Source organism: Papio anubis, chromosome 9, assembly GCF_008728515.1.
Source record: "Papio anubis isolate 15944 chromosome 9, Panubis1.0, whole genome shotgun sequence".
Classification (NCBI taxonomy): Eukaryota; Metazoa; Chordata; class Mammalia; order Primates; family Cercopithecidae; genus Papio; species Papio anubis.
The window spans coordinates 126,086,627-126,094,140 of NC_044984.1; the positions used below are offsets into that span (position 1 = coordinate 126,086,627).

The window sequence follows — 7,514 nt, forward strand, 5'->3', positions numbered from 1 at the left end:
CGAGACCCTGCCAAGAAAAAGAAAGAAAGAGAAAGAGAAAAAGAGAGAAAGAAAAAGGAGGGAGGGAGGGAGGAAGAGAGGAAGGAAGGGAGGGAGGGAGGGGAAAAATCACATATTATCATGTGCAGAGGAGGGTGTGGGGAGTGGGCACTCGGGCTCCTGGTACAGCCCCTCGGGCGGGCCACCAGGTAGCAGCTATTATGATTCAAGAAGCGGCCTGCGTTCTTGGTGTCTGCTCTGGAGTGACACTCCCGTCTTTGCACGGGAAGGCTAATGCAAGCATGGTGTTGCAGTGTGATTTGTAATAGGAGAGAATTCGGAAACTGCCCACGTGCCCACCCATGGCCGACTGGCTGATCCAGCGCCATGTGTCCTGCTGGCTGTGGCCAAGGGCGTGGGTAGAGGCTGGAGTCCCACCTGCACCCTGTTTATGGATCCATGGCCCCACGGTGGGGCCATAGCCCGTGAGGAATCAGGCACCTTTCCAAGACCCACGAAGCTGCTGTGTCAGCTGGTGGCTGCCCTGGGCTGACCACACTGGGACCTGTCCCAAAGACAGAACACTGCCTTGAAGCCAGGAAGAAGGGATTTGATCCAAGTGTATCAGCAGGGCCACTCAGACATATTGTTGGATTTTTTTCTTTTTTGAGATGGAGTTTTGCTCTGTCACCCAGGCTGGAGTGCAGTGGCGCAATCTCGGCTCACTGCAAGCTCCGCCTTCCAGATTCAAGCAATTCTCCTGCCTCAGATTTCCAAGTAGCTGGGATTACAGGCACACGCCACCACGCCCAGCTACTTTTTATATTTTTAGTAGAGATGGGGTTTCACTATGTTGGCCAGGCTGGTCTCAAATGCCACACCTGACTTCAGGTAATTCACCCACCTCGGCATCCCGAAGTGCTGGGATTACAGGCATGAACCACTGTGCCCAGCCTCAGACATATTGTTGAGCAAATTAAACAATTTATGAGAAACAAGAAAAGCAGAAAGCAGAAAAGACCCACAATAACCATATACTGTATTTGTGTTTACCACGCACACACACACATTGCCTCATATCTTCTGAGCCCCTTGATCCAGCCTTGCCTGCTATCCATCTCCCTTATCCTGCAATTTCCTTTAGAAAAGCCACCTTTTTCCCTGTCAGCCCAGGGTTTAGTGACGCTGCCCCATGCCTGGACCATTAAACCTAGGCTGGGCCCATCAGCTCATTTCCTGCCCCTGGCTGGAGACTCAGGTAGCGATGTCTGTGGACCATGAAGATGGGCAAATGACAGTTGGGCACTATTGTTGGGGCTCTGTGGGGCACACACTTGGGGCTCCTAGCTGTGACATGAGGTTCTAGGAAAGCCAGAGGTGCCCAGCCCTGGAATGTAGCCATCCGGGTGCAGACACTCTGATGGGCAGCCCCCGGGTGGCCCTGCCCACGGTCGCTCCTATGGGGACCCAGGACCCTTGGGTCAGGCAGTGAGGAGGGGGTGCTATGCCCCTGGTTGTATCACTCACGGTGAATTCCATTCAAGGCTCTTTGTGTGTAAGTGACAGGAAGCCCAATGCAGAGAGGCCTGAGCACAAAGCACTGTGTTTGGCTTATGTCACCCATTTCAGAGATGGGCCCTCCCTGGACCCTATGCCAGCCCCAGCCTGGTTGGTCTTCTCCTCAGCCCAGCGTCTTTGTAGTCCTGGTTCCACGTCCTCATGCAGTGGTACCTGGCTTCCCTGCTGCCATGAATACCACCAGTGGAGGTCCTCAACCCCTTGTTGTTGACTTTTGAATGTTTATTAATTCATTAATTGATTTTTGAGATGGAGTCTCACTCTGTCGCCCAGGCTGGAGTGCAGCGGTGCGATCTCTGCTTACTGCAGCCTCCGCCCCACTGGTTCAAGCGATTCTCCTGCCTCAGCCTCCCGAGTAGCTGGGATTACAGGCGCCCGCCACCACGCGCAGCTAATTTTTGTATTTTTAGTAGATACGGGGTTTCACCGTGTTGACCATGCTGGTCTCGATCTCCTTATCTCAAGTGATCTGCCCACCTCAGCCTCCCACAGTGCTCGGCCCACATTCTGTGCATTCCCCCGTGGCAGGCGCCTGGGCTGCCTTCGCACTTCCGTGGTGAACATGCTACACCCCCTTCCTGGGTGCACCCCCTTCCTGGTAAACGATGCTCTCCCCTTTCTCAGCACCTCTTTGGCAGCATTTCAGCTCTATATGAGTCCGTTCTCACAACGCTGCAAAGAACTACCTGAGACTGAGTAATTTATAAAGAAAAGAGGTTTAGCTGACTCGCAGTTCCACAGGCTGTACAGGAAGCATGGCTGGGGAGACCTCAGGAAGCTCTCAAGGTGGAAGGTGAAGGGGACGCAGGTACGTCTCACGTGGCCAGAGCAGGAGAGAGAGAGCGAAGAGGGAAGTGCTACACACTTTTACACAACCGGATCTCGTGAGAACTCACTTCCGTGAGAGCAGCAAGGGGGAAATCTGCCCCCATGAGCCCATCACCTCCCACTAGCCTCCTCCTCCAACACACGAGGCTTACATTTCAACATGAGATTTGGGCGGCGCCACAGAACCAAACCCCTTCAATCCCACGCACTGTAGCCCCGCATGGGTGGGTTCTGGGCCCCCTGCTCTCAGCGTCCCCCCTAGCTGGCCTCCATCACGAGATCTGTACTCACCAGCTCCTCGTTGCTGGCCGAGCGCTGCCTAGGTTTGTCCACTCCAACCCAGAGCAGGTGCCCAGGCAGCCCAGGCGCCCTGGACATCCCAGGGTGAGCCGCAGGCTGGGCGCTCACACCAGAGTCCAAGCCCAGCCGCCTCTCTGCAGGCTCTCCACCTAGAAAACTGGGTGCTGTTATTTATTTATTTCAGGACGGCCGAATATGTCGTTATCCCAGAAGTGCTCATTCTGAACAATAATGAGAAAACAAAATTAATCTCTTCATCTCGAATTTATTAAAGTTAACAAATATTGCCTTTGTAAAATTTTCAAATTCCTTAATTTCAGCTATTTGTTGCAGAGGAAATAATCTGCTGTCACTTCGTACGGCATTTGGGGGAATTAGCTTTGACCCAGCCTGGGAAACCCTGAGGCCCAGGGGCCACGGGAGGCAGTGCCCACTGGGTGCTCTGCAGATGACGCTGCGTGCCCTGTCACCCACCTGCGTGCAACTGAGGTCGGCTTCTGAGGTCTCACTGCACCCGAGGTGCTTTCCCAGTGGACCCATGGGCTGTGGTGTGCGAGCAGGTTGGGCAGGTGGGCGGAGGCGTGGGCAGCTCAGCCACACCCCGGCAGGCCTTGCAGCAGACTCAGGCAGAAGAGAACACAGAACACAGGTGTTCCTAGTTGACATATTTTTGTTTTTTTTTCAGACGGAGTCTCGCTGTCACCCAGGCTGGACTGCAGTGGTGCGATCTCGGCTCACTTCAAGCTCTGCCTCCGGGTTCAAGCGATTCTCCTGCCTCAGCCTCCAGAGTAGCATGCGCCATCACGCCCGGCTAATTTTTGTGTTTTTAGTAGAGATGGGGTTTCGCTATGTTGTCTAGGCTGGTCTTGAACTCCTGACCTCAGGTGGTCCACCCACCTCATCCCCACAAAGTGCTGAGATTACAGGCGTGAGCCACTGCACCCAGCCCCTAGATGACATGTTTTGAGGCACGGTTTTGTATGTGTGTGTTATTTTTTATTTTTATTTATAATATAAAAATACAGAACACTTTATGAATTTTTGTGCCATCCTCGTGCAGAGGCCACGCTAATCTCTGTGTCGTTCCAATTTTAGGATAGGTGTTGCTGAAGTGAGCAGTCTGTTGTTTTTTAAAAATAAAGTTCTAAATTTTTAGAAGTTAAATTTATAGAAAAACTATAAATATAGGAAAGTTCCCATGTATCTTTTTATTTTTTATTTTTGAGATGGAGTTTTGCCGTTACTGCCCAGGCTGGAGTGCAATGGCACAATCTCGGCTCACCATAACCTCCACCTCCCAGGTTCAAGTGATTCTCCTGCCTCAGCCTCCTGAGTAGCTGGGATTACAGGCATGTGCCACCACGCCCAGCTAATTTTGTATTTTTAGTAGAGATGGGGTTTCTCCATGTTGGTCAGGATGGTCTCGAACTCCCAACCTCAGGTGATCTGCCCGCCTCGGCCTCCCAGAGTGTTGAGATTACAGGTGTGAGCCACTGCGCCTGGCCCCACGTATCTTTTTTAAAAATAAATGTTATTGTGTGCATTTAAGGTGTACATCGTGATGTTGTAGGGTATGTATATGCAGTAAATTGGTGACCACAGCGGAACAGGTGAGTTTTGCATCATCTCACAGGCACCCGTCTTCCTCCCACAGTCAGAGCAGCCGTGATCCACGCATTAGCAAACACCTGGAACATAATTATTCTCTGTAGCCCTCAGGTGCACACAAGCCCGTTTGAAGGGGCTCACCCTCTCGCCCACTGTTTTATTCTGTCTTTATATATTTGATCCCCGCCTTTTTATTTATTTATTTTTTTGAGACAGCTTCTTGCTGTCTTGCCCAGGCTGGAGTGCAGTGATACGACCACAGCTCACTGCAGCCTCGACCTCCTGGGCTCAAGCAATCCTCCCGCCTCAGCCTCCCAGATAGCTGGGACCACAGGTGCACACCACCACACTGAGCTAATTTTTAAAAAAATTTGTAGAGATGGGGTTTTACTATGTTACCCAGGCTGGTCTCAAACTCCTGAGCTCAAGTGATCCTCCCACCTTGACCTCCCAAAATCCTGAGATTACAGGTGTGAGCCACCGCACCCAATACCCCTGCCTTTATTTATTTATTTATTTTTAAGATTCTGCATATTTGTGAGATCCTGTGATGTTTCTTTCTGTGTCTGGCTTGTCTTGCTGCATCGTGACCCCCAGTCCATCCATGTGGCAAATGCAGGATCTGTTTTTAAGGCTGAACAATAGTCCGTCATCTCCCTCCATGTGATCATATACACCACATTCTCCTTATCTGTCCGGCCACTGATGGATGCCCAGGTGGTTCCCCGCTTTGGCCGCTGTGGGTAGTGCTGTGGTGGACGTGTGTGAGTGTGGACACCTAGATGGGTGGTGAGCTTGATTCATTTGGGTACAGGCCCAGGGGAAGGACTGCTGGGCCCTGTGGCAGTTCTATTTTTAATTTCTTAGGAATTGCCACATTGTTTCCATAATGGCTGAAGTGCCCATACACCTTACACCCACTCTCCTCTGTAATTAACATTTTATCTCATCATGGTCCATTGGTCACAGTGAATGAACCGTAATGATACATTGTCATTAAGCACAATCCGCATGTTATTCAGGTTCCCTGAGTTTTTCTCTAATGTCCTTTTTTCTGTGCAAGGGCCCCATCTGGATCTCATGTGACATTTATTTATTTATAAAGTGTATTGTTATTATTATTATTTTGATACAGAGGATCACTCTTGTTGCCCAGGCTGGAGTGCAATGGCACAATCTCGGCTCACTGCAACCTCTGCCTCCCTGGTTCAAATGATTCTCCTGCCTTAGCCTGCTGAGTAACTGGGATTATAGGTGCCCACCACCACGCCCGGCTAATTTTTTGTATTTTTAGTAGAGATGTGGTTTCACCATGTTGGCCAGGCTGGTCTTGAACTCCTGACCTCAGGTGATCCGTCCACCTCGGCCTCCCAAAGTGCTGGGATTACAGGCATGAGCCACCACGCCCCGCCCTTGACTGGGGATTTTATTTGTGTTGAGCGCGTTCTTACTTTCTGCAACTATAAGGTTGTGTGTTTCCTGCCCCAGTCCTTGTTTTGTGTTTTTTTGTTTGCTTGGTTTGCTTTTGTTTGTTTGTTTTTGAGGCACAGTCTCACTTTGTTGCTCAGGCCAAAGTGCAGTGGCGTGATTATAGTTCACTGCAGCCTCAACCTCCTGGATTCAAGCAATCCTCCCACCTCAGCCTCCTGAGTAGCTGGGACCACAGGTGCATACCACCATGCCTGGGTAATTTTTGTATTTTTAGTAGGGACAAGGTTGCCCAGGCTGGTCTCAAACTCTTGGGCTCAAGTGATCCTCCTGTCTTGGCCTCCCAAAGCCCTGGGATTACAGCCACCGTGCCTGGCCCTGAGTTCCTCATATTGGAGAATGGAATTAGGACCTCCTAACCTAAATATGAAACAGAAAGAGGCTCTCTAGAGGATGTGGATATTTATTTGGGAGGGAATATGTGTGCCATAGTAAACTGTGTGTATATTAAGGAGGGTAAAGGAAGAAAAAGGGTTTTAAAGGAAAATGAGGATGACATCATTGTTTTGAAATGATTGTCCTTGGCCACGAGGATGAATGACAAGATGATGCCAGTCCAGGGTTGGACAGGCAGTCGCTGGGCAGATTTCCTCGCAGAAGTATTTTCTGGGCAAAGTTGTGGTTTTTGCATCTCTTTTGTGGTAGTTTTTATCAGGCATACAAGGCTGAGAACCCTCCCTTCATAATCTTTCCTGGCTCTATTTGTCAGGTGATTTTATTTTTTACACTAATAACTCCATTTTGCTTCTGAAAACTTTCCTATTTCCCCTTTTTAAAAATATTTTTTAATATATATATATTTTTAGATGGAGTCTCGCTCTATTTTCCAGGCTGGAGTGCAGTGGTGTGATCTCTGCTCACTGCAACCTCCGCCTCCCGGGTTCAAGCGATTCTCCTGCCACAGCCTCCTGAGTAGCTGGGATTACAGGTGTGCGCCATCACATCCGGCTAATTTTTGTATTTTTAGTAGAAACGGGGTTTCACCATGTTGGCCAGGATGGTCTCAAACTCCTGACCTCGCGATCTGCCCACCTCGGCCTCCCAAAGTGCTGGGACTACAGGCGTGAGCCACCATGCCCGGCCTCTTAAATTTTTAAAAAATAAATAAAGATGGAGTCTCCCTATGTTTCCCAGGTTGGTCTTAAACTCTTGGGCTCAAGGGATCCTCCTGCCTTGGCCTCCCAAAATGTTGGGATTACAGGTTTGAGTCACTGCACCCAGGCAATTTTTTTTTTTTTTTTTTTTTTTTGAGAGAGGGGACTCTGTTGTCCAGGCTGGAGTGCAGTGGCATAATCAAAGCTCACTGCAGCCTCCACCTCCCAGGGTCAAGCAATCCTCCCACCTCCATCTCACAAGTAGCTAGGACCACAGGTGTGCACCACCAGACCCAGCTAACTTTTAAGGATTTTTTTGCAGAGGCAGGGGTCTCACTATGTTGCTAAGGCTGGTCGTGAACTCCTGGCCTCAAAAGATCCTCTCGCCTCAGCCTTCCAATGCACTGAGATTACGGGTGTCAGACACTGTGCTTGGCCGTATTTCCCCCTTTGATTGAGATCTTTCTCAGGCAGCCAGATGTGGCGGCTCAGGCCTGTAATCTCAGCACTTTGGGAGGCCAAGGCAGGTGGATCTCGAGGTCAGGAGTTTGAGACCAGCCTGGCCAACATGGTGAAACCCCATCTCTACTAAAACTACAAAAATTGGCCAGGCGTGATGGTGTACGCCTGTGGTCCCAG

General features: G+C 50.1%; 1 non-coding gene across 1 annotated transcript; it reads right to left on the minus strand.

Annotated features, from left to right (window-relative positions):
• Positions 1 to 3,700: 3,700 nt before the first annotated feature.
• Positions 3,701 to 3,804, minus strand: LOC116269010. Its single transcript, XR_004176336.1, has one exon. It is a non-coding gene; the product is annotated as a U6 spliceosomal RNA (small nuclear RNA).
• Between the last annotated feature and the right edge of the window lie 3,710 nt (positions 3,805 to 7,514).